At 45.0% G+C, this 27267-nt stretch overlaps 1 long non-coding RNA gene across 1 annotated transcript; it reads right to left on the bottom strand.

Annotated features, from left to right (window-relative positions):
- Window positions 1-31: 31 nt before the first annotated feature.
- On the bottom strand, window positions 32-22451 carry LOC122457041. The gene is made up of 3 exons (XR_006276317.1): window positions 22439-22451; window positions 21393-21396; window positions 32-273 (listed from the first exon to the last, which is right to left on the bottom strand). It is a non-coding gene; the product is annotated as an uncharacterized LOC122457041 (long non-coding RNA).
- Between the last annotated feature and the right edge of the window lie 4816 nt (window positions 22452-27267).

Below are 27267 nucleotides of genomic sequence, written 5' to 3'. Positions count from 1 at the left end.
TGGCAATGCTCCTACTAATGTCACTCAATAGGCCCTTAGGGTTCTTGGCAACAAGGGCACACTGCAGACTCATATCCAGCTTCTCATCAATTGTAATCCCCAGGTCCTTTTCTACATAATTGATGCTTAGCCAGTCGGACCACAGCCTCTAGCGGGGGATGGGATTTTTCCATCCTAAGTGCAGGACTCTGCACTTGTCCTTGTTGAACCTCATCAGATTTCTTTTGCCTCAATCCTGCAATTTGTCTCGGTCACTCTGGACCCCATCCCTACCTCCAGTGTCATATGCAAACTTGCTGAGGGTGCAATCCATCCTATCATCCAGATCATTAATAACATGTTGATTATTACTCAGGACTTACACCTGGACTTACCCAGTACTTACCCCTGAGGCTCTCCGCTTGAACCAGCTGCCGATTAGACATCGAGCCATTGATCACTACCTGTTGAGCTCGACAATCTAGCCAGCTTTCTATCCACCGTATAGTCCATTCCTAAAGTGTGGGAGACTTAATGAATGGCGGAGGCAACCAAGTGATAGATGATGTGGAAAAAGCTGAAGTACTCGATGCTTTTTTTGCCTCAGTTGTCCCAGACAAGGTCAGCTCCCAAACTGCTGTCCTGGGCAACACAGTCTGGGGAGGAGGTGAGCAGCCCTCCGTGGTAAAAGAACAGGTTAAGGATTATTTAGAAAAGCTGGACATGCACAAGTCCATGGATCCAGATCTAATGCGTCCGAGGATGCTGAGGGAATTGGCTGAGTGATTGCAGAGCCATTGGCCATTATCTTTGAAAAGTCACAGTGATCGGGGGAGGTCCTGGACGACTGGAATATGGCAAATATAGTGCCCATCTTTAAAAAGGGGAAGAAAGAGAACCCGGGGAACTACAGACCGGTCATGGATTGGATGAATGGACTATAAGGTGGATAGAAAGCAGGCTAGATTGTCGGGCCCAATGGGTAGTGATCAAGGTCTGGATGTCTAGTTGGCAGCCAGTATCTAGGGGAGTACCTCAGGTGTCAGTCTTGGGGCCGGTTTTGTTCTCCATCTTCATTAATGGGATGGATAATGGGATGGATTTTACCCTCAGCAGGTTTGCAAATGACACTAAGCTGGGGGAGAGGTAGATACGGTGGAGGGTAGGGATAGGGTCGAGAGTGACCTAGACAAATTGGAGGATTGGTACAAAAGAAATCTGATGAGGTTCAACAAGGACAAGTGCAGACTTCTGCACTTAGGACAGAAGAATCCTATGCACCGCAAGAGGCTGGGGACCAACTGGCTAAGCAGCAGTTCTGCAGAAAAGGACCTGGGGATTACACTTGATGAAAAGCTGGATATGAGTCAACAGTGTGCCCTTGTTCCCAAGAAGGCTAAGCGCCTATTGGGATTCATTAGTAGGGGTATTGGCAGCAGATCGAGGGAAGTTATTATTCCCCTCTATTCCGCACTGGTGAGGCCACATCTGCAGTATTGTGTCCAGTTTTGGGCCCCCCACTATAGAAATAATATGGACAAATTGGAGAAAGTCCAGCAAAGAGCAACAAAAATTATCAGGGGGCTGGGGCACATGACTAATAAAGTGAGGCTGAGGGAATTGGGCTTGTTTAGTCTGCGGAAGAGAAGAGTGAGGGGGGATTTGATAGCTGCTTTCAACTACCTGAAGGGGGGTTCCAAAGAGGATGGATCTCGGCTGTTCTCAGTGGTGGCAGATGACAGAACAAGGAGCAATGGTCTCAAGTTGCAGTGGGGGAGGTCTAGGTTGGATATGAGGAAACACTATTTCACTAGGAGGGTGGTGAAGCACTGGAATGGGTTACCTAGGGAGGAGATGGAATCTCCATCCTTAGACGCTTTTAAGGCCCTCTTCAGAAAGCCCTGGCTGGGATAATTTATTTAGTGTTGGTCCTGCTTTGAGCAGGGGGTTGGACTAGGTGACCTCCTGAGGTCTCTTCCAACCCTAATCTTCTATAATTCAATGACTCTGAGATTCTGGAGAGGCCAGGCCCGTCCCAGCAAAGTGTGGAGACAGAAGAAGGTACCTGGCTGTGGTGATTGTGAAATGGGATTGTGCTGTGCTTCTGTATGTGCCAATGCCCTGGTCATGGTGGCTAGATGGACACAGAGAAGGGTGTGAGGAACAGACTGGCTGGGTCACAGCCCTGAATGCGACAAGCACAGGTCACAGTGGACATGCGTCTTTGCCAGTGGATACCCCACCAGCCGCCCCAATGCAGCTCTGCACCCACTGGTCTCTTCACCTGGACAGTCAATGGCCTGTATTTTTAGCTGACTTGGCACAAGTGAAAATTGTCCCGTGCCCAAAATTAGAGGCCCCTCACCCCTGAGCTGAACCCTGGCTCCTCCCTCCTCCTTGGCCCCCTTCTGCTCCTGCCTCCAGATGTGTAATCCCCTTGCCCCCATGCAGTCAGTTACCACCCCCAGCTCAGACCCTGCCCATCCCCCCAATTTGCCCCCGTTAACCATTTTTATTATCTGAAAGCGCATCAGCGTCAGCAAATGTTACTGAGCAATGAGCACGGTCACTACGAGCCAAGCAGTGCTCAGCACCTGGCCTGCTGGCCGCCTTATTAGCGTCCTAGTGCCGGGGATCCTGCAATTACTTGGGGCCCTGGGCCCATGATCCTGTGGGGACGGGGGACTTGGAGCCCCCTGGGCTCCATCTGGAGGCTGTTGGGTCCGATCCTGTGTGGGCAGGGGGGGCCAAGGTCAATACACTTGCCCCATTTTTGCACCCCAGTAGTTCTACGCCCTCGGTGGCTGACCCATTCGCCCCTCCCTAGTTACTGCCCTGCCTGTGATAGGGTTGTATTTCTGTTCCTGCAACCGACCCCTGGGTGACTTCTTCTCAAAATGTCTCTGTTTGTAGGCCCGTCAAACAGAGAGAGTCAGGGTGTTAAGGCTGGAAGATCTTCAGCGACCTCAGAACTCCAGAGTTCAAAGCCCTCACAAACACTCGCTGGTGTTTCACACACGCAAAGGGTTCTAGTCTTAGAATATTAATAAATGTTTGTTGGGATTAGACACCTCTGCACTGAGTAACACAGTCACTTTAAACAAAATGGAGGCCAAGCTTTCATTCTGTTAGACATGTCATAACTTAAAGCCACACAGTCTGGGGCTGTTTCATTTTCATTCAACTGTATTTTTGCATTTGGTATTTTTAAGACATTTTAATTGAAAAATGAAGGTGCCCCCTTGGTGTTAATCAGCACAGTTGCTTCAACTCCACAGAGGTTCAGGGCCTCATCATCAAAGGAAGACTCCTCACCTCATTCCCTGGACATGGAACCCACCCATGCAGAAATCTGTCACACTTTACACAGCATGCTGGTTCTGGCAGGAATGTTTTCTGCAGTATGCCCTATGGCTGGTCAAAGTTAATGTCAAATCCCATCCCACAACCATCTCCTCCTTCCTCAAGAATGTGTGATTTTCATCTCTCCTCCGCTCATTGCTGGGCTCCGTCAGCTGCGTTGTCTCACAAGACGTCCTTTTCTTGGCTGTTCCTGGATGGAGAGATCCTGACATAAAAGAGCACTGCTTCCTTTCGCTCTCTGCCATCCCTCCCCTTGAGCCATGAGCAAACCAGATCTAGGCAGCCCTTTGAGACAGCATTGGTGACCCAAGTGCAGGTCCAATGTTAGGTGAAGAATTGTACAATCCCCCAGACAAAGGGTGAATTTCAGAAGTAAGGTCTTGATAAGAAACACACTGGAGGCAATGGAATGTTTCCCATGAATTTAGAAGGGAATTGGGTCTGACTCATTGGGAATGCGGGTGGTGAGAATGCAGAAAAATGGCTCCCTCCTTTCTGACAGGGTGAGAATGAACAGCCCGATGTCCCTAACCACGACCAGCATGAATTGAAAGGAACAAACTGGATTCCTTTCATGACACCCCAAAATCCCAGATGAAAACAGCTGCATCCAAAGGAGAATTTTGCAAGGCAATAAAGTTTGTTTGGTAACTAATTAGAACCGCCTCCACAAATAGCATCGCAGATCCTCCAGGCAGTCCTAGGAACTATATAAAAATGCTCACCGCTCAGGGATTTTCTAAAATCTTCTCCAGACTTCATCTCCTCGGTGAACTGGATAAGTCCAATTCAACTCAATCGATTTGAACGCTAAAGATGTAACTTTAGAAAGTCATTTAGCCATTTTGCACTTAGCCATATTAGGAAGCAACTTTCCGAGGTTAGTCCAGAAAGGACCAATTCAGTGGTCTTTTACTTTCTTCTCAAGCAGCTGTTACTCCTCACTCTTGGAGACAGGAGAATGGATTAAGCTGACAAGTGGTGAGATCCAATGTAGCAATTCTTGTATTCTTCTCAGGAGAAATTCCCATTGAAGGTGCTTCTCCTCAGATGATGTAATTTAGTGTCGCTCCATGAAAGTCAGTGGACCTGGACACCAGCTGAGGAGCTTGTCCTTAGTGATTTGTTTGGAGAAAAGTGAAGTTTTCTCTTTATTCATCAGCAAGTATTGTTGACTCACAAGCTTTGGGACATCAAAGAACTACACTGCGATACCAAGTTTCAGAGTAGCAGCCGTGTTAGTCTGTATTCGCAAAAAGAAAATGAGTACTTGTGGCACCTTAAAGACTAACAAATTTATTTGAGCATAAGCTTTCGTGAGCTACATCCGATGAAGTGAGCTGTAGCTTATGAAAGCTTATCTCAAATAAATTTGTTAGTCGCTAAGGTGCCACAAGTACTCTTTTTCCTTTTACTGTGATACCAGAATCCAGTGGTTTGCATGCAGAGGTTAAATCGGGGCATATTGGGGGGATGGGCAGGGTCTGAGCTGGCGGCGGTAACTGACTGAATGGGGGCAGGGGGATCACACATCTGGAGTCAGGGGCAGAAGGGGGCCAAGGAGGAGGAGGGAGGAGCCAGGGGTTCAGCTCAGGGCTGAGGGGCTGCTAGAGGGTGGCCGAGGGCAAAGCCCGGCACAGGGAGTGTTTTAGTCAGCACTCAGCAGGGGTAGAACACGCCCGGCTCCCTCCTTTAGCTGTGTGTCCCTGTGACTGGGACCTGCCCTTCCTTGTTGCTGCCCCAGCCTGATTCGATCCTTCTTACAGAGAACAGGATAAGGAGCCTCCCTGCGATTTACTGGGACCACGCTCCATTACCTGGCCAGCAAGGTGCACTCACACGCCAGGGAGCTGACACCTGCAGCACTGCCTGGCCCACGATGCTGGGCACACCCGGGCTTCTCTTTTAACACTAAATAAATTATCGCAGCCAGGGCTTTGTGAAGATGGGCCTTAACAACTTGTAAGGATGGAGATTCCAGCTCTTCTCTAGCTAACCCATTCCAGTGCTTCACCACCCTCCTAGTGAAAAAGTTTTCCCTAATATCCAACCTAACCCTCTCCCACTGCAACTTGAGACCATTGCTCCTTGTTCTGTCATCTGCCTCCACTGAGACCAGCCGAGCTCCATCCCTTCAGGTAGTTGAAGGCTGCTATCAAATCCCCCCTCACTCTTCTCTCAGTCTCTCCTTGAAAGTCATGTGCACCATCTCCATAATCATTTTTGCTGCCCTCTGCTGGACCCTCTCTAATTTCTACACATGATTTCTGTATGTGGGGGCCCAAAACTGGATGCAGTACTCCAGATGTGGCCTTACTGTGCTGAGTAGGGCGAATAATCACTTCCCTCAATCTGCTGGCAATGCTCCTACTAATGCCACGCAATAGGCCCTTAGGCTTCTTGGCAACAAGAGCACATTGCTGACTTATATCCAGCTTCTCATCAACTGTAATCCCTAAATCCTTTTCAACATAACTGATGCTAAGCCAGTCAGACCCCAGCCTCTAGCGGTTCTTGGGATTCATCCGTCCTAAGTGCAGGACTCTGCACTTGTCCTTGTTGAACCTCATCAGAATTCCTTTAACTCAATCCTGCAATTTGTCTCGGTCACTCTGGACCCTATGCCTACCTCCAATGTTATATGCAAACTTGCTGACGGTGCAATCCATCCTATCATCCAGATCATTAATAACATGTTGAACAATACTGGATGCAGGACCGACCCTTGGGGCACTCGGCTTGATTCTGGCTGCCAATTAGACATCGAGCCATTGGTCACTACCTGTTGAGCCCGACAGTCTAGCCAGCTTTCTCTCCACCTTATAATCCATTCATCCAATCCAAACTTTTTTAACTTGCTGGCAAGAATACTGTGGGAGACTGTATCAAAAGCTTTGCTAAAGTCAAGATTTATCACATTCACTGCTTTCCCCATATCCACAGAGCCAGTTATCTCATCACAAAAGGCAACCAGGTTAGTCAGACACGACTTGTCCCTGGTGAATCCATGTTGACTGTTCCTGATCACCATCCTCTCCTCCAAGTGCTTTAAAACGGTTTCCTTGAGGACCTTCTCCTTGATTTTTCCAGGGACTGAGGTGAGGCTGGCCAGTTTGTAGTTCCCCAGATTCTCCTTCTTCCCTTTTCAAAAGATAGGCACAATATTAGCCTTTTTCCAGTCTTCCAGGGCCTCCCCCAGTCACCATAAGTTTTGAAAGATAATGGCCAGTGGCTCTGCAATCACATCAGCCACTCCCTCAGCACCCATGAATGCATTCGATCTGGACCCATGGACATGTGCATGGCCAGCTTTTCTAAATAGTCCTTAACCTGTTCTTTCACCACTGAGGGTTGCTCACCTCCTCCCCATACTGTGTTCCTCAGGACAGCAGTGTGGGAGCTGACCTTTTCTGTGAAGACTGAGGCAAAAAAAGCATTGAGTACTTCAGCTTTTTCCACATTATCTGTCACTAGGTTGCTACCCCATTCATTAAGGGTCTCACACTTTCCCTGAACTTTTTCTTGTTACTAACATACCTGTAGAAACCCTTCTTCTTACCATTCACATCCTTTGCTAGCTGCAACTCCTGTTGTGATTTGACCTTCCTGATTACAACCCTGGATGCTCAAGCAATATTTTTAGACTCCTCCCTTCTCATCTGTCCAAGTTTCCACTTCTTATAAGCTTCCTTTTTATGTTTAAGCTCACCGAAGATTTCACTGTTAAACCAAGCTGGTTGCCTGTCATATTTGCTATTCTCCACTGCTCTTAAGCTGTTACAGATGGCGAGTGGGGGTGGAACCCTGGTACTTTTAGCCACTGCAGGTGGTAGGGGTATCCTGGATCTCCCAGCTACCATGGGCACCCGGAGGACCCTGAGACACAGCAGCACTGGGTGCTTCTCCCCCTTTTCCCAATTTTTTCACAGTTATTTTTAGTAAAAGTCAGAGACAGATCACAGGCTTCTGTGAGTCTTTGTTGATTGCCCATGATCTGTCCCTGAGTTTTACTAAAATTAACCGTGACCAGATCTTAACCTTAATTATCATTTGTCTAGAATATCCTAACTCAAATCATCTGGGAAAAAAAACCCACGGGAGGCACAAATATGCTTGTTTAGCCAGAGCGCTAAAATGCCCAGTTCAAGCTCTGACCACAGGCTGAATTGTAAAGTTCCCTGTTACACCGTGTTACCAGACATGGCTAGTAACATGTCTTCCTACAAAATGTTTGCACCCTTGGATCTAAGCATCAATAACAAAGAGCTGGCTAATGTTGTGATCCACTTGAACTGTCCTTATCTATGAGGATAATACTTCTCCACAGGAATTACAAGTCTGTCAGTTTCTCTCTTTTCCATGACTATGATAGCATTGGAAATCTCAATATATAATTCAAGCATCAAAAACTTGCTTTAAGTCACAGCACCCGTTGGGCCAAAGTCACCAGGTGCACTGTGTGCACTACTTTCTCTTTCTTTGGAATCACATCTCTCTAATGGATCAGAGTAACCCAATGGTAATGAATTCCTTCAGGTTTGTAAAACAAAGCACAGGGTAGGTTATTTCTCTAACATGGCCTTCTTTATACATGAGGATAATAATGGTCCAGAGGAATGACAAGTGTGTGTATTTCAGGCTCGTTCATGCGCAATGTAGGAATACAAATCTCTATATTCAATTGGAATGGCTAAAATTTTGGTACAAGAGAGTTTAATTCTGCTCAAGTGTAAATACCCACCACTGAGCCAACACCTTCAAAGAAAGGGAGTTAAAGTGCATGGCAAGATTCTCAATGGTTGATCGTTGTTCAGACTTAGATCAGAAGATGTTTCTTCCAAAAGTTCCCCCAAAAACCATCAAAACAAAACAAAAATCCAGAATGAGGCTCTCTAAAAATTACTCTCAGGTTAGTGATTTATTTGGAAGCCATGAATGGTAAGTATGCAGTAGGGTTCAGGAGATACAGGTTAGTGTTTGGCATGAGCGGTCTCCTTTCTGACTCTTCCAATCACACCCCTCTGACGGTCACCTGAATGTGCCTCAGTTTCCCCCCATGGCAAACAGGTGTAAATATAACATAAAGGGTGAATTGTCTGAAGCTTCCTCTTATCTAAGTATTTCAAAGCACTTCACAAAACACACCTCATGTTTTATATGGCCAAAGAGGTGTATTATTAGAATAGTAGTAACTTTTTACTAGGATTAGATGTTTATAGATTCATAGATTCATAGATACTAAGGTCAGAAGGGACCATTCTGATCATCTAGTCTGACCTCCTGCACAAAGCAGGCCACAGAATCTCACCCACCCACTCCTACGAAAAACCTCACCTATGTCTGAGCTATTGAAGTCCTCAAATCGTGGTTTAAAGACTTCAAGGAGCAGAGAATCTTCCCTCACGTGACCCGTGCCCCATGCTACAGAGGAAGGCGAAAAACCTCCAGGGCCTCTCCAATCTGCCCTGGAGGAAAATTCCTTCCCGACCCCAATATGGCCATCAGCTAAACCCTGAGCATATGGGCAAGATTCACCAGCCAGATACTACAGAAAATTCTTTCCTGAGTAACTCAGATCGCATCCATCTAATATCCCATCTCAGGGGATTAGGCCTATTTACCCTGAATATTTAAAGATCAATTACTTACCAAAATCACATTATCCCATCATACCATCTCCTCCATAAATTTATCGAGTAGAATCTTAAAACCAGATAGATCTTTTGCCCCCACTGCTTCCCTTGGAAGGCTATTCCAAAACTTCACTCCTCTGATGGTTAGAAACCTTCGTCTAATTTCAAGTCTAAACTTCCTGGTAGCCAGTTTACACCCATTTGTTCTTGTGTCCACATTGGTTTTGAGCTGAAATAATTCCTCTCTCTCTCCTGTATTTATCCCTCTGATATATTTATAGAGAGCAATCGTATCTCCCCTCAACCTTCTTTTAGTTAGGCTAAACAAGCCAAGCTCCTTAAGTCTCCTTTCATAAGACAATTTTTCCATTCCTCGGATCAGCCTAGTAGCCCTTCTCTGTACCTGCTCCAGGTTGAATTCATCCTTTTTAAACATGGGAGACCAGAACTGCACACAGTATTCTAGGTGAGGTCTCACCAGTGCCTTGTATAATGGTACTAAAACCTCCTTATCCCTACTGGAAATGCCTCTCCTGATGCATCCCAAAACCTCATTAGCTTTTTTCACAGCCATATCATATTGGCAGCTCATAGTCATCCTATGATCAACCAATACTCCAAGGTCCTTCTCCTCTTCTGTTACTTCTAATGGATGCGTCCCCAACTTATAACTAAAATTCTTGTTATTTAATCCCTAAATGCATAACCTTACACTTCTCACTATTACATTTCATCCTATTACTATTACTCCAGTTTACAAGGTCATCCAGATCCTCCTGTATAATATCCCGATCCTTCTCCGAATTGGCAATACCTCCCAGCTTTGTATCATCTGCAAACTTTATTAGCACACTCCCACTTTTTGTGCCAAGGTCAGTAATAAAAAGATCAAATAAGATTGGTCCCAAAACCGATCCCTGAGGAACTCCACTGGTAACCTCCCTCCAACCTGACAGTTCGCCTTTCAGTAGGACCCATTGCAGGCTCCCCTTTAACCAATTCCTTATCCGCCTTTTGATATTCATATTGATCCCCATCTTCTCCAATTTAACTAATAATTCCCCATGTGGCATGGTATCAAACGCCTTACTGAAATCTAGGTAAATTAGATCCACTGCATTTCCTTTATCTAAAAAATCTGTTACATTTTCAAAAAAGGAGATTAGGTTGGTTTGGCACGATCTACCTTTTGTAAAACCATGTTGTATTTTGTCCCATTTACCATTGACTTCAATGTCCTTAACTAATTTCTCCTTCAAATTTTTTTCCAGGACCTTGCATACTACAGATGTCAAACTAACTGGCCTGTAGTTACCCGGATCACGTTTTTTTCCTTTCTTAAAAATAGGAACTATATTAGCAATTCTCCAATCATTCGGTACTACTCCTGAGTTTACAGATTCATTAAAAACTCTTGCTGATGGTCTTACAATTTCAGGTGCCAATTCCTTTAATATTCTTGGATGAAGATTATCTAGGCCCCCCGATTTAGTCCCATTCAGCTGCTGAGTTTCGCTTCTACCTCAGATATGGTAATATCTACCTCCATATCCTCATTCCCATTTGTCATGCTACCATTATCCCTAAGATCCTCTTTAGCCTTATTAAAGACTGAGGCAAGGTATTTGTTTAGATATTGGGCCATGCCTAGATTATCTTTAACCTCCACTCCATCCTCAGTGTTTAGCGGCCCCACTTCTTCTTTCTTAGTTTTCTTCTTATTTATATGGCTATAGAACCTTTTACTATTGGTTTTAATTCCCTTTGCAAGGTCCAACTCTACTTGACTTTTAGCCTGTCTCACTTTATCCCTATATCTTCTGACCTCAATTAGGTAGCTTTCCTTGCTGATCCCTCCCATCTTCCACTCCCTGTATGCTTTCTGCTTCTTCTTAATCACCTCTCTAAGATACTTGCTCATCCAGCTTGGTCTACAACTCCTTCCTATGAATTTTTTCCCTTTCTTGGGATACAGGCTTCCGATAGCTTCTGCAGCTTTGATTTAAAGTAATCTCACGCCTCCTCTACCTTTAGATCCATAAATTCTTCAGTCCAATCCACTTCCCTAACTAATTTCCTTAATTTTTGAAAGTCAGCCCTTTTGAATTCAAAAACCCTAGTTGCAGATTTATTTTTGTTAATCCTTCCATTTAGTTTGAACTGAATTAGCTCATGATCACTTGAGCCAAGATTGTCCCCTACAACCATTTCTTCTATGAGGTCCTCGCTACTCGCAAAATTAAATCTAAAATGGCATCCCCTCTAGTCGGTTCAGCAACTACTTGATAAAGGAATCCATCAGCTATCGCATCTAGGAAAATCTGAGCCCTATTATTATTACTAGCACTGGTCCTCCAGTCTATATCAGGGAAGTTAAAGTCTCCCATGATCACGCAGTTTCCATTAGTATTTACTTGATTAAAACATTAAAAAGGGCTCTATCCATATCCAGATTAGATCCCGGAGATCTATAGCACACCCCAAGTACTATCATAGGAGAGGTTCTACTAGTTATCTTCCCCAATGTAATTTTTGCCCAGACGGACTCTGTCTTATCCATTGCATCGCTTCTTATTTCTTTACTTTCTACCTCATCATTGATATACAATGCTACTCCACCTCCATTACCTTTATTTCTGTCTTTCCTAAACAGCACATACCCTTCAATACCTGTAGTCCACTCATGACTACTATTCCACCATGTTTCTGTTGGTTTCACTTTCTGCACCAGTAGCTCTAGTTCCTCCATTTTGTTACCTAGGCTCCTCGCATTGGTGTACAAACATCTTAATTTTTGCTGTTTGGCCTCGCTCACGTTTTGTACCCTATTAGGCACAGTCATTCTACAGCCAGTATAACCTATTAGATTAGTATCCACACCACCCTCGCTCCTTATATACATTCTTTTACCCATGGCTGTATCCTTTCTTACTTCGTCTTCTTCCCTCTCAATGCTAAAATCTGGTGTGGAGATTACCTGGACATCTCCCAACCATCTCCCCCAAATTCCTAGTTTAAAGCTCTCTTTATCAGTTCTGCCAGCCTCCATCCTAGAAGTCTATTTCCTTCCCTACTCAGATGAAGTCCATCCCAAGAGAACTGTCCTCTGTCCATGAATGCCTCCCAGTGGCCAGACATCCCACAGCCCTCCTTATAGCACCACTGCCTAAGCCATCTGTTGACAGTCATAATCTTGTCACACCTTTGTTGCCCTTCTCTAGGAACAGGCAGGATCCCACTAAAGATCACCTGAGCCTTGATTTCCTTAAGCGTCTTCCCCAGCCTAGCATCGTCTCCCTTAATACTTTCCAGCGAGAATCTAGCCGTATCATTTGTTCCCACATGAAGGATAATTAGGGGATTTTTTCCTGCTCCCTTTAGGATCCTTTTCAACCTCAGGTCTACATCCCGTATCTTAGCACCCGGAAGACAGCACACCCTTCTATTCTCTGGATCAGCTCTAGTTACAGGCCTGTCTATTCTTCTCAATAAAGAGTCCCCAATCACATAGACCTGCCTTTTCCTGGTGACCGTGCTATTCTCCAGTCTCTCCCCAGTTCCCTCTGGCTGCAAGTTCTTTCCATTCTTATTTTCCCTTATAATCCTCTCAACCCATCCTGTATCCCCCTGGGGCTCATATTTGGTGTAGTCTCCCTTGACTCTTCCCCTTTTCCTATAGGACTAGCCTCTCTTCTCTTCTTCCTTGTCCTTCCACCTTCAGCAACTACCTGCTGAGCCCCTTCTTCATTTTCCAACTCTGCAAACGTGTTCCTAAGCTCTATTTCTCCTTCACTAGCCCATCTTTTCCTCTGCCTGGTTCTTTTAGTCATATGCTTCCACTGACCACTTTCCTCAGCCAGTCTCCCCTCAAAATTCCCAGGCCCTGCTTCCATCTGTAAGTCTGAGCTTTTCCCTTCAGATACCTCATGTCTTTGCTCCATCATCTGCTCAAACCCCTTCCTAAACTCAACCAGACTTTCCACCTGCATCTCCAAATCTCGGATCTTTTCCTCCATTAGCTCTATCAGACGGCATTTCATGCAGAAAAAACTCTTACCAGGTGCTCCCTCCAGGATCATGTACATACCACAGCTTCCACATCCAGTCATCCTCATTGTGTTTTCCACTACAGGAGTCACTCCCACAGCTGCCTCCGTATCTGTCATCGCCTTCCCACCTAAATCCTGTTAATCTGGGAAACACAAGCCACACCAAAAAGACCAACCCCCCCCCCAAAAACAAACCTCAAACAAGCACCACAACACAAACTCCCATTTCAAACTCCCACTCAAACTCCCCTGTTTACAGCTCTGTTTGCTTGCTTCTTTGCCACTGCAGCTGTCTGATGTTCCAATATTGAAGATTGGCTTCACTTTAAAAATGCATGTCAAGGTCTCAGATGTCAGTCCAGTGCTCAGTTCATGAGTCCTAGCCTCTGAAATTGGGGCTCCTTGATTTTCATTCAATGAACCTTTGCATTTCCCATTTCTATATATTTTCAAGTTGACAGATAGATGCTGAACCAGTGTTAAGGAGGACAGTTCCATCAATTTGAGATTGTAAGAATGCACTTAACCCCACCTGGGTTAGAGAAACCCTTCTGCACCTCCACACACAGCTGCTCATATCTAATATACAGTGAAATCAATGGGAACCTTCAGCCATTGCATCCCCGTCCATGAACAGGCAAAAGAACTGGGTCTTGTTAGAGACTTCAGCTAATAAAGAAAAGGAAGAAGCAGAAGACAGACAGAGTTAAAGAAAACTTCTTCAATGACTAGGTTGCTGTGGGATTAATTGCAAGTCTGACCAATCTATGGCATTCTGCAAGTCTCTTCTCCGACAAAGATTTTTAGCCAGAATTAGAATGATTTTGAAGTGCAAAATTTACCCTTATCAGCATTTTGTCTAACCTGAAAAGCATAAAATGCCTTCCCTCAATTGCAGGGCACAGAATCTCACTCAAGTCTATGGAACTGGACTGATGTACACTCGTTCAGCATCCTTTACAAAGCAATGTTTGTTAATGAAAGGGAAATGCAAAGCTTTTCTGAATGAAAAACCAAACAGCCCCGAAGTCGGAGACTAGGAATCATGAACAGTTGACGGGAACCTTAACATGCATTTGTAAAGTTCATCTCATCCAGCGTTTCTCAAATGCGGCCACCAACAGAGTTTTTTGAAGCCCCAACAGCCACCGAAGCATGGGCAAGGATTGGGGGCAGGGAAAGCAGCAGTCCCTCCCTGCAGTGTTCAGCTGTTGTTGCTTGGTAAGGGCTTTCCCTTCGCCCTTTCCCTGGTTCCTGTCATGCAGGATGGAGAGCAGAAGACCAGAAGTCTGAAGTGCAGGCAATGTGATGATGTTTATTGGGATTAATTCTAGCAAGCATATTCATAGCTCTATGCACCAGAAGAGCCTTTTTTCCCAGGGTCCCAGTTCCCACATCCTTAGTAGGCATCATTATACCTGCAGTTCATGCCCTTGGTCCCACCTCTTACAATTTATGGTAAGTGTTGGGTCTGGGGGCTTTGCTATCACCCTTTTTATGTCCCATAGGAGGGATAAGAAGTGAGGTTGTGCTTCTGACAGGGACAGGCATTTCTTTGGCCTTTTTGTGTTTCCTATGCCCATCCCCCTCCAGACTGGCTGCTTGACCTTATCTCAGGAGAAGAGTTTGAGGCAAGACTGTCTTTCAGGTGTACACTAGTATATTACACTCCCACCACACACAGCAACACTTTAGCTGCATCTCTTCCCCCGCCTACACTGCTCGCCATCTCTTTGTGGGCAGATGTAACACATAGTGTCTTTGTTCAAATATACAGGCCTGAATACTACATTATCATCACTAACACACTAATGCTCCTAAAAAGAAAAGGAGTACTTGTGGCACCTTAGAGACTAACAAATTTATTAGAGCATAAGCTTTCGTGAGCTACAGCTCACTTCATCGGATGCATTTGGTGGAAAAAACAGAGGAGAGATTTATATACACACACAGAGAACATGAAACAATGGGTTTATCATACACATTGTAAGGAGAGTGATCACTTAAGATAAGCCATCAACAGCAGCATGGGGGGCGGGGGGAAGGAGGAAAACCTTTCATGGTGACAAACAAGGTAGGCTAATTCCAGCAGTTAACAAGAATATCAAAGGAACGGTGGGGGGTGGGGTGTGGGGGGGGAGAAATACCATGGGGAAATAGTTTTACTTTGTGTAATGACTCATCCATTCCCAGTCTCTATTCAAGCCTAAGTTAATTGTATCCAGTTTGCAAATTAATTCCAATTCAGCAGTCTCTCGTTGGAGTCTGTTTTTGAAGCTTTTTTGTTGAAGGATAGCCACTCTTAGGTCTGTAATTGAGTGACCAGAGAGATTGAAGTGTTCTCCAACTGGTTTTTGAATGTTATAGTTCTTGACGTCTGATTTGTGTCCATTCATTTTTTTACGTAGAGACTGTCCAGTTTGGCTAATGTACATGGCAGAGGGGCATTGCTGGCACATGATGGCATAGATCACATTGGTAGATGCGCAGGTGAATGAGCCTCTGATAGTGTGGCTGATGTGATTAGGCCCTACGATGGTATCCCCTGAATAGATATGTGGACAGAGTTGGCAACGGGCTTTGTTGCAAGGATAGGTTCCTGGGTTAGTGGTTCTGTTGTGTGGTGTGTGGTTGCTGGTGAGTATTTGCTTCAGATTGGGGGGCTGTCTGTAAGCAAGGACTGGCCTGTCTCCCAAGATCTGTGAGAGTGATGGCTCGTCCTTGAGGATAGGTTGTAGATCTTTGATGATGCGTTGGAGAGGTTTTAGTTGGGGGCTGAAGGTGATGGCTAGTGGCGTTCTGTTATTTTCTTTGTTGGGCCTGTCCTGTAGTAGGTGACTTCTGGGTAGTCTTCTGGCTCTGTCAATCTGTTTCTTCACTTCAGCAGGTGGGTATTGTAGTTGTAGGAATGCAGCTCCTGAAGAGCTGTTACCAAGGTCAATGAGATGTGCCACCATGGTGTTTGGACTGGTGCCTCCAGCATCAATCGGCACCCTGCAGCATGCAGCCTCCTCAGGGGCTCTGGGCAGTGCCTCCGGATATATGTGGGTCTAGTGTGCATGGCACCAGAGAAAGCTCTTGTCAGTGGAGGTGGTTGTGGCATTTGGTCATTGGTGTTCTCCTGGTCATCTGCCCTGCTGGCACCTGGCTGGAGAACGGGGAGCCTGGAACTCTTCAGGTGATCAGATGGTTCCTGGGGCGGGCTCTCGCTGAAGAGCTGGGGGAGGCAGGGACAGAGAGACATTTTGTCAGAGCAGCCATCGGCAAAAGTGAGTGGCTGCACTCTGAGGTGACCAAAAAATTTGTTTTGAGAACCCCTGTCTAAACATACCTCTGCTGGTAATATATGAATAGAACTGGGTCAATAGATGGCTTACATTAATACAGATTTCCCTATAGCTGAGACAGAATGGCAAATGAACCAATTAGTTATAGCAGCAAGAGGTTTGTTTAGGGTGTTACTTTAAGCTGCCTTGCTGGTCATGGGCTCACAGCTTTATTGTGAAAGAGACAGGCTTGACTGGTTAAGCCAGACTCTTATTACAGAGAGGGAAAAGGAGAAAGGTAAAGATAAATGCACAGTACTTCACTTAGGAAAAAAATCCAATGCACATGAGATGCTGTCTGGAGCGACTCATGACCATAAGTGCTGTCCTCAGGGCAGACTGTCAAAAAGCAGGGCGGAAATCCTAGCTGGTGGTATGTTCTATAATTAGATTTATAACCAACCCAGTACCAAGTGTGAACTCCCAAAGTACCACAATAATTTTATAATGGAGTCACAGTCTCCCCTTGGACACGCCAATCTATCTTGTCTCCCAGGCATGCTGAACTGTGTGATAAATGGTGGTGACTTCCAGCAAAAAAATCACAAAATAGTAACATTACACCCACTCCCATGTTCACCCATGTTGATTTGCATCCCAGATCTCCCACCAAAGACAACACTGATAGTCAATTCTACAGGAATCTAACTCAAGTTTATTAGCTAAGAAAAAGGCAGGAGAGTTATTGAGATGTTAAAGCAGATAAAAATATATGTACAGGTTAGGCACAGTTGTGACGGGGCAAGGCCAAATGGTTATAGTAAAGTAGGGGGAGAAAGATATATTAGCCACAGGCTAAACAAATTCCTGTTCCTAGGATAAACAAATGGCAGCTGCTCCAGGCCAATTAAAACACCTGGGGCCAATTGAGATCTTTCCAGAAAGCAGTGAAGACAGCTAGGTTGATCGGGACACCTGAAGCCAATCAGGGGCTGGCTGAAACTAGTTAAAAGCCTCCCAGTTAGTCAGGTGGGCATGCGCGTCAAGAGCTGTAGGAGGAAGCCATACTGTTGGAGAAACTGAGCAGTACAAACCATATCAGGCATAAGGAAGGAGGCCCTGAGGTAAGGGTGAAGAATATACTGAAGAAGTGGGGGCTACTGTGAGGAAGTGGCCCAGGGAATTGTATGCATCCTGTTTCGAAAAGGTCAGCTACCATATCTGATACTATTAGGGTCCCTGGGCTGGAGCCCAGAGTAGAGGGCGGGCCCGGGCTCTCTCCCCAGCCCAAATTAATCACTGTGACTGAGAGACAACAGAAACTGCATAAGGGAGAGCAGCTTCTACTCACCTCCCTTACTGGCTTATGATAAAAATGGCTCAGTAGGCTGTGACCCTTATCTTTAGAGAGAGAAAGGCTTTGTGGAAGGTCACAGTGAACCTCTGAGGCTAGCAAAATCTGCAAGGAAGCACGGGACCCACGGAGACAAGGACAGAGGTTTGTCTCACAGCCTATAATTCCTAAAGGTAGCAGAGATTTGGGAAACTGGCAGTTTCCCAACAGTCCTTTAGGGCTACCCAGAGTAACTCTTCTTCTCATTCGGTTATTCTGCCTGTGAGAATCCAACCAGTCCAGAGATGAAGAATTTTTTTTGTGTCCACACTTATAGGTTCTTCTCACGGAAAAGAAGGTGACAGGGTCATAACCTATGTGGGGCCTTTCCCTGATGGCAGAGAGAGAAGAATGCAGGTAAGGTCTTTGATCAACACATACACAATGGCCACTTGCCTTCAAATGCACAAGAATTCACACCTTCGTGTTTAATTTCTTCATTTGCATGACACAAGGCTTCTTTCTCATTGGATGGGTTATTTAGTTAGAGGGGTATACACAATATAAATGTTTGCTTTTACATTCTAACTGGGTACAGATAGGTGAAAACAATGCATGCACCATCCCATTAGTTGTCAGAATGTTTTAAACACTAAATAGATTCTTCTACATTTAACAATCACTTTCATTTATGCTTATACACAGGTGAATTGGCCTGGCTTTCAGCTGTGAGTTTGTCAGTTCTCAGCTGACACTTGGCTTACCGGAGCTGGCACGTGTCTTACCAGCATCACAGCAAAACTACAAAATGGGGAATAACTGGCGAGGGAGTAGTGTTGCTGAAAAGGATCATGGGTTCCCAAAAGCTTAGGTTGAGTTTATCTCAGGTAAAGTCACTGATCACTAAATCTAGACAGTCTGCCGAGTCAAAAGCAACATCTTCCCTCCACGTTTCTGCAGGAATCTCTAGTTGGAATCTGTGCAGACTCTTCCTCCCCCTCTGATGAAATCACATTTAGCCAGTCAGAGAACTGGTTAACCAACCACCCCGTGAAGTATATTGATTTTCAAAAACCGAACTCTGTTCCTGAGAATAGCAAAACATTCACAAATTTGGTGACTCACACTCGTTGAGACAATGTACTTAAAACAGTTTGGCTAAAATCAAAAAAATGTAAAGTACACAATGATAATAAAATGAATTAATCTTCCCTCCCAATTTCCCCTGTAATTAACGTTCCCCAGGCTTCCCTGTTGAAGGGTTATAACAATATCACTCACCTGCGAGAAAATGCTTCAGAGTTCGGGCAAACAGGCTGCTTCCTGCTTCTGTGGCCCAGCTTCTCCCAGCCCGCACAGAGCCCAGGGCCTGGCGCAAAGCAGCTGCCCTGACCCCTTCCCTCATGGAATCTGACCCCGCAACAGGGAACCTATTGGAGCAGACCCAAAACTACCACAATCAATTCCAGAAGCTTCTGGATGAGGAGTGCTAAATGTGCATAGCAACAATGATATTAGGAAAAAACTAACTCTAAGGTTAGGTAAGCTCTGGAATACACTTTCCAGTGGCTCCAGCTTTATTTGCCATTTTTACAGATTAGTTTTTCCCAGAGAAATCTTGACAAACTGTGGTGCAAATTCCATGTCTGTAGTCTTTCAAAAGCCATGGGAATGATGTGGAGCAAATCATATAAAGGCTGCTCCCTATATCCCAGAAATGAATGGGTTTGCGGAAAGATTAATGGAACATTTAAAAGCTATGCTAAGAAGGTACACCACCAGGCATGAGAATGATTGGGGTGTTTTTCTTCATTATTTGCTCAATGCAGATAGAAGTGTTCCCCGAGAATCTACTAGCTTTGCCCCCTTTGATCTCCTGTATAGGAAGCAGGCTAGAGGACCCTTAGATTTGATTGGAGGCTCTTGGGAGGGCCGTGCTGAGGAAACAGGGTGGCCTGTAGGAGAGTATGTCACTTGTTTTAAGGAGAATTTACAGGTAATGAGGAATTGAGTGCGACAGTCCCTTGGAAAAAGTCAGGGAACTCAGCACGTTTGGTGTGATGGGCATACTGGAGAAAAGTCGTTTGTCACGCTGATTTGGCGTTAGTGCTGACCCCAGTGAGGGAAAACAAAAGGCAGGATTATAGGAAGGAGCGTTTGAGGAGGTTGAAGGGGTGAATGCCGTCACACAAGATGTAAGGAAGCCCCGCAGCAGAGGAACGGTGGAAACTGTGCATATGACTAGATTAAAACTTACTCTGAAAGGGAGAGGGCAGTAAATTTAATTTGTTGTGCTGGTGAAGAAACCTTGGATTTGGTCAGGGAGAGCAGGGCAGAGAATCCCCTAGAAAGCACTGAGTTCAGGGAACTTTACAATTGACCCCCAAAGCAGGAAACACCAGCCCTTTCAAAGTACCACTAAGAGGTATTTTCCTCGCCAGGTTTAACTGCCAAGATTGCAGACTCCATGCAAAGCTACAGAGGAAAAAAGGTACCAGAGGGATGCCCTGGAGCACAGCGCTGCAGGAATATCATATGGAAATTGTTCATATTAAAGGGAAAGAGAATGTGGTGGCAGATGCAGTGTCCGGACAGGAGGGTTCCGAGCTGACGCATCTGGATTATCCAGTGGAAGAGTCAACCGAGTCAGGGTAAGGGGTGAGGTGTAACCCAGGACCTGCAGGAGGCACAGAGTTGCTGGCGTTTTACAGGGATACCCTGGATCGGATGCATACAGGTTAAGTTTAAAAAGGGTGGCATGTGACGGCTCTACCCAGAGCCAAGAGCCCATTGTTGCAAGGCGTACAGATAGATTGTTTTTAGTTATCTGATAATTTCACAGATAATGATGTATCTGTACTGGAAGTTGTGCTTAAGGTCTGGGAGTTAAGGCAGTCACAAAAAGGGATGAACTTGCTCCTGGTCAGGCAGGAGGGAAGAGACCTGTCTCTCTCGCTCTCAAGATGGTCTTGTTTTTATTGGGTATTGTCTGCTTTAGAAAGGAGGCCCGTCCCCAGACGGAGCCGAATGCTAATCAACATCTTGTGAAATCACCAAAAAAGAGGCACAAGGGGGTGGGGGGCGGAAACTACAAGCAAGGCAGCACCCTGTTTATGAGTAAGAGTACTTGTGGCACCTTAAAGACTAACAAATTTATTTGACATAAGCTTTCGTGAGCTACAGCTCACTTCATCGGATGTATTCAGTGGAAAATACAGTGGGGAGATTTATATACACAAAGAACATGAAACAATGGGTGTTACCATACACACTGTAACGAGTGAGATCAGGTAAGATGAGCTACTAGCAGCAGGAGAGTGGAGTGGGAAAAACCTTTTGTAGTGATAATCAAAGTGGGCCATTTCCAGCAGTTGACAAGAACGTCTGAGGAACAGTGGGGGGCAGGGGAATAAACATGGGGAAATAATATTACTTTGTGTAAGGACCCCATCCACTCCCAGTCTTTATTTGGTTACCAAAAGAAACTACACCATTTGCTCAAGAAACTCCCTGAAAAAGCACAAGAACAAATCTGCACAGACACACCCCTGGAACCCTGACCTGGGGTATTCTATCTGCTACCCAAGATCCATAAACCTGGAAATCCTGGACGCCCCATCATCTCAGGCATTGGCACCCTGACAGCAGGATTGTCTGGCTATGTAGACTCCCTCCTCAGGTCCTACGTTACCAGCACCCCCAGCTATCTTCGAGACACCACTGACTTCCTGAGGAAACTACAATCCATCAGTGATCTTCCTGAAAACACCCTCCTGGCCACTATGGATGTAGAAGCCTCTACACCAACCTTCTACACAGTGATGGACTACAAGCCATCAGGAACAGTATCCCCGATAATATCACGGCAAACCTGGTGGCTGAACTTTGTGACTTTGTCCTCACCCATAACTATTTCACATTTGGGGACAATGTATACCTTCAAATCAGCGGCACTGCGATGGGTACCCGCATGGCCCCACAGTATGCCAACATTTTTATGGCTGACTTAGAACAACACTTCCTTAGCTCTCGTCCCCTAATGCCCCTACTCTACTTGCGCTACACTGATGACATCTTCATCATCTAGACCCATGGAAAAGAAGCCCTTGAGGAATTCCACCATGATTTCAACAATTTCCATCCCACCATCAAACTCAGGCTGCACCAGTTCATACAAGAGATCCACTTCCTGGACACTACGGTGCTAATAAGCGATGGTCACATAAACACCACCCTATACCCGAAACCTACTGACCACTATGCCTACCTACATGCCTCCAGCTTTCATCCAGACCACACTACACGATCCATTGCCTACAGCCAAGCCCTACGATACAACCGCATTTGCTCCAACCCCTCAGACAGAAACAAACACCTACAAGATCTCTATCAAGCATTCTTACAACTACAATACCCACCTGTTGATGTGAAGAAACAGATTGACAGAGCGAGAAGAGTACCTAGAAGTTACCTACTACAGGACAGGCCCAACAAAGAAAATAACAGAACGCCACTAGCCATCATCTTCAGCGCCCAACTAAAACCTCTCCAAAGCATCATCAAGGATCTACAACCTATCCTGAAGGACAGCACATCACTCCCACAGATCTTGGGAGACAGGCCAGTCCTTGCTTACAGACAGCCCCACAACCTGAAGCAAATACTCACCAGCAACCACACACCACACAACAGAACCACTAGCCCAGGAACCTATCCTTCCAAAAAAGCCCGTTGCCAACTCTGTCCATATATCTATTCAGGGGACACCATCATAGGGCCTAATCACATCAGCCACACTATCAGAGGCTTGTTCACCTGCATATCTACCAATGAGATATTTGCCATCATGTGCCAGAAATGCCCCTCTGCCATGTACATTGGCCAAACTGGACAGTCTCTACATAAAAGAATAAATGGACACAAATCAGACATCAAGAATTATAACATTCAAAAACCAGTCAGAGAACACTTCAATCTCTTTGGTCACTCAATTACAGACCAAAAGTAGCAATTCTTCAACAAAAAAACTTCAAAAACAGACTCCAACGAGAGACTGCTGAATTGGAATGAATTTGCAAACTGGATACAATTAACTTAGGCTTGAATAGAGACTGGGAGTGGATGGGTTGTTACACAAAGTAAAACTATTTCCCCATGTTTATTCTTCCCCGCCCCCCACTGTTCCTCAGACGTTCTTATCAACTGCTGGAAATGGCCAACCTTGATTATCGCTACAAAAGAATTTTCCCACTCCACTCTCCTGCTGCTAATAGCTCACCTGACCTGATCACTCTCGTTACAGTGTGTACGGTAACACTCATTGTTTCATGTTCTCTGTGTATATAAATCTCCCCATTGTATTTTCCACTAATGCATCTTATGAAGTGAGCTGTAGCTTACGAAAGTTTAAGCTCAAATAAATTTGTTAGTCTCTAAGGTGCCACAAGTACTCCTTTTCTTTTTGCAGATACAGACTAACACAGCTGCTACTCTGAAACCTGTTTACAAGTAAAGACCATGGAGTGTTGGAGCATCCCTGGGGGACAGAGGTTACCCCTCACTCCCTGCACCCTTCACTGAGGAGACAAGCTGATAGCATGGCTTCCCTCATAAAAAACAGAGCACAGCTAGGATGCAAAACACTGCAAGGACTCTGGGTGAGCGTTAGTTAAATATGTCCAGGTTTTACAATGCGGGTTCTGCTTTTAATTGATATGTAACCATTTGTTTCCAATATTCCTATTTGCTATCATTTGACTCTCTTTGTTAAATAAACTCTGCTTTTTTCACTCTAAACATGCCTAAGGGCTGTGTGTGAGGCAGTCCCATGATCTCAGGTGGAGCTGGACTTTTCCTTCAGGAGCATTGAAACATGCGAGTGTCCAGTTAAGCAGGGCTGGATGCTAAAGGGAGCCTTTAGGAAAGGAAACTTTAAAGTTAACTTTAAAGTTTCCTAAAGGAAACTTGTTCACTTTAATTTATCTGAGGGTAGGTTAAGAGGGACTTGACTATGGTCTGCAAGTACTCACATGGGGAAGAGATTTCTGATTGCCTAGTTCTTTAAGCTGGCAGAAAAAAGCAAAACCTGATGGCAGACAAATTCAGACTAAAAATAGGATGCCATGTTTTCACAGTGAGGGTAATTAACCAATGGACCTGCTGAGCTAGGGAAGTGGTGAGTCAAGCCTGGATGCCTTTCTAAAGGATATGCACTAGCTCAATCAGGAGTTCTGGGCATGATGCAAAAACGACTGCATGAGGTTCCCTAGCATGTGTAAGTTGGGAGATCAGGCTGGATCATGAGAATGGTCCCTTCTGGCCTTAATATCTATGAATCTATGGAAGTGGTGAATTCTCTCCCAGGGAAAGGGTAGGAGTTTGCTCACTTGTGATATTTACAACTTAGACTAAAACAACGCTCCAGACAGAGCTGTCTGCTCTCTAACATCTGGGCCTATGTAACCCCACCACCGAGTGAGCCAGAGTAGGTCCTCCCTCCCCAGAACTCCCCAGGGTAGTTTGTGCCTCACCCGGTGTTTGTTCTTGTGTTTAATTTCCCTACAGAAATAGGGATGTTGTTATCATAACCACATCTGGATATATACACATACTGTCTGTAATGAACTAGTTAGAGTGTGTGAGTATGTGTGTGTGTGTGTGTGTGAGATACAGACCATAGAGAGAGTACTGCCCTGTAATGGACAGAATCAGAATGGCACAACGATGTGTGGTGAGCCCTAGAAAGAGGACGGTTACTGGGAAGTCTCCTGTGGCTCAAGTTTGCAGAGGAAAGAGCTGCAGGATGTTATGTGCACATCAGACCATGTGGAGGTAAGAACAAACTGACTGTCAAAAACAGAGGAAAAATATTAAATCAATTGAAGGAGTCGTCTAAATTTGGTCTGTAACTAATTAGACCTTCAGGAACAAAGGGCCTCTCAAGCCCTCCAGACAATCTAAAAAGCTGTCTAAAACCACTCACGACTCAGGGATCTTCTAACCACTTTCACTTATTTTCCTGTGTGAACTAAAAAAGTCCTATTCCACTCGTTCTCTCCCTAACCGTTCAGACGATGTGCTAGAGATCCTTTTAATTTAGGATTGAATCTTGCACAGACACTCTGTGATTCTTAACAGTGGGAAGGGTTTGGGGTTTTTCAATTGTTTTTCCATTATCGAGTTGCAGGCATTGGTTTCTTCATGCTTCAGAAATCAATGCTTGGATTGTCAGAGCAAGACATGCATTAGGGACAGTAGATCCTGTTGAGTTTAATTGGAACGTGGGCCTTCAGATCCCTTAGGGAGCTCTGAAAAATCTTACCACCTATTTTTAATTCAGGATTTTGGAAGAAACTCCCTAAGTTTCCTCTATAAAGGACTAATTTATTGTTCCTCTGCTTTCTTCTGAAGGTGCTGGTGAGTGACACTCATTGAGACAGGATACTGCCTTAGATGGGCCACTCATCTCTTCCAGCCTGGCAACTGCGACCTTCTCATACACTGGAGTAATTCTAGGGCTAGATCCTCGTCTGGCCTAATTTAGTGTAGCTCCAGCAAAGCCAGTGGAGCAGCGCAGATTTACACTGGGGGAGGAGGTGGGGGTTTTATTTTGTTTCTATTTAAAAATTCCACCTTTGTTATTTCCTCAGCAAGTGTTGTTGACTCGCTGAGGTTTCCAAACCAAAGCCCCTCCTTTTGATGCTGGACTGAACTCGTTTGCCAGTAGATGTTACAGCCCAACAAGGAAACGATCACTGTTAATGCTATCTCAGCCATGTTCTATGTGACATTTTTTTAAATGGACTGGAAATCCCAAGCTGTGATAAATGAATGGGGGTGGGTGTAGCTCCCTTTTATGGACACCCAGCTAGCCAATAGCTGTAACATCCCTCTTAGAAGCTGTTCTCTAATGGCTCTACCTGGAAAGGGTTAAATGTCTCACTGCCTTGCATAGGTAAAGGGAAGTGAGTGGGCACCTGGCCAAAAGAGCCAATGGGAAGGCTAGAACTTTTTTAAATTGAAACAAGACTCCGCTTTTCTCCATCTGTTGTTGTTCTTGGGGAGAGGCAGGCAGGAGGCAATTATGCTGTGAGAAGCTTGGGCCAGGTATGAAATCTCATCAGTATCTTATCTAGAAACTATTCATCTAGAACCCCAGATATGTAATTAGATCAGGAAATGTCTAGGAAGAGGAGATTAAGATTATCCCTTTTCTTCCTTTTTGGCTTTTGGATTCCTCTGTGCTAACCTCAGGTGCTTTTGTTTTCCTTGTAACCTTTAAGCTGGACCTCAAGAACATAATTGTATTTTTGTGTCTTAAGAGGTTTGTGCATATGTTGTTTAATTAGCTGGTGGCAACAGCTGAATTCCTTGTTTGTTTGTTTTTCTCAGCTCTTCCCAGGAGGGGAGTGAAAAGGCTTGAGGGTATCCCACAGGAAGGAATTCCCAAGTGCGCCTTCCTGGGTAGTCAAAGTGGTTTTGCTCTTGGATGGTGGCAGCATCTACCCATCCAAGGTCAGACAAAAACTGTAACCTTGGGAGTTTAATACAAGCCTGGAGTGGCCAGTATTAATTTTTAGAGTCCTTGCGGGCCCCCATCTTCTGTACTCAAAGTGCCAGAGTGGGGACTCAGCCTTGACAGTCAGTATGCACAACTTTCCTCGGGGTATCCATGCTGTTACTTATCACCTTATTATCTTCTGGGTGTCTGCAAATTGATTCCTTAATTATTTGCTCCATTGTCTTTCATGACTCCTGCATCTGACTGTGGTGTAGTGTAGTTTGTCTAAAAGGGCAGAACTGAGATAGGCAGAACTATGGCAGTCAGTTGTGTTTGCAACATCCTTGTGAACTCAACTTTTGGTCATGTCACTTCACCAAGGAGTGGACCTTGCTGTTGGCCAGTAGATGAACTCATGCGGACAAAGAGTCAGAGGAAGTTTTAGTTGTGCAATGAAATCCAAAACTTCAATGTGAAGCTGAACTATATTTGCCCCATTGCCCTTAATCTTGCCAGCTCATCTCCGGCATTGCAAAGTGAGTGCAAAGTTGGTGTCAAGGAGCAGAGCTGGTTGAATGTACCCCTCTCACTAGGTTGTCATAAAAGACTGCTTCCGAGATGCATGCTACATGCTACATGTCACTGGAGGTCCCATCAGAGGAGAAGAGAAGAATGTCCTGGAAAAAGGAGAATTATTCTAAAAAAGGGCTGCTGACTCCATAATGATGTTTCAGCAGAGTCTCTATTGGAGAGTTTATTATTCAAAATGCTCTCAAATGACATGCCAGAGATTCATTGGTTTAAACATGCATCCTTAGCACCTGAAGGAGCAATAGTGATGGAAATGAATTTTGAATAGCTCTGAGGATTCCAGAAAAAGCATCCATAACAAATGGTCAAGTTAGCAAAGTTTTCCCAGCATTTGTCTGTATGAATAATGCCTGCTGAAACACCTAAAGGCTGGGGAAGCAAGCTCCGTAGAACAGGGAGGATGATTTGTGGAGTGCACATTGGGAAGAGCTTTTTACTGAAGAGCCAGACTTTCAAAGTGCAGGAATGGCATCCTGTTCTGAAAGTTGCTCTGCCATTCTAAGAGTTTGGGGTAGAGTTAACTTTCCTTTGTTAAAACAGGTAATGGAAGTTG

This window comes from Dermochelys coriacea, chromosome 1 (genome assembly GCF_009764565.3).
Source record: "Dermochelys coriacea isolate rDerCor1 chromosome 1, rDerCor1.pri.v4, whole genome shotgun sequence".
Taxonomy (NCBI): Eukaryota; Metazoa; Chordata; order Testudines; family Dermochelyidae; genus Dermochelys; species Dermochelys coriacea.
The sequence above is the reverse complement of the archived record's forward strand: the minus strand, read 5'-3'. Positions and strand labels throughout refer to the sequence as shown.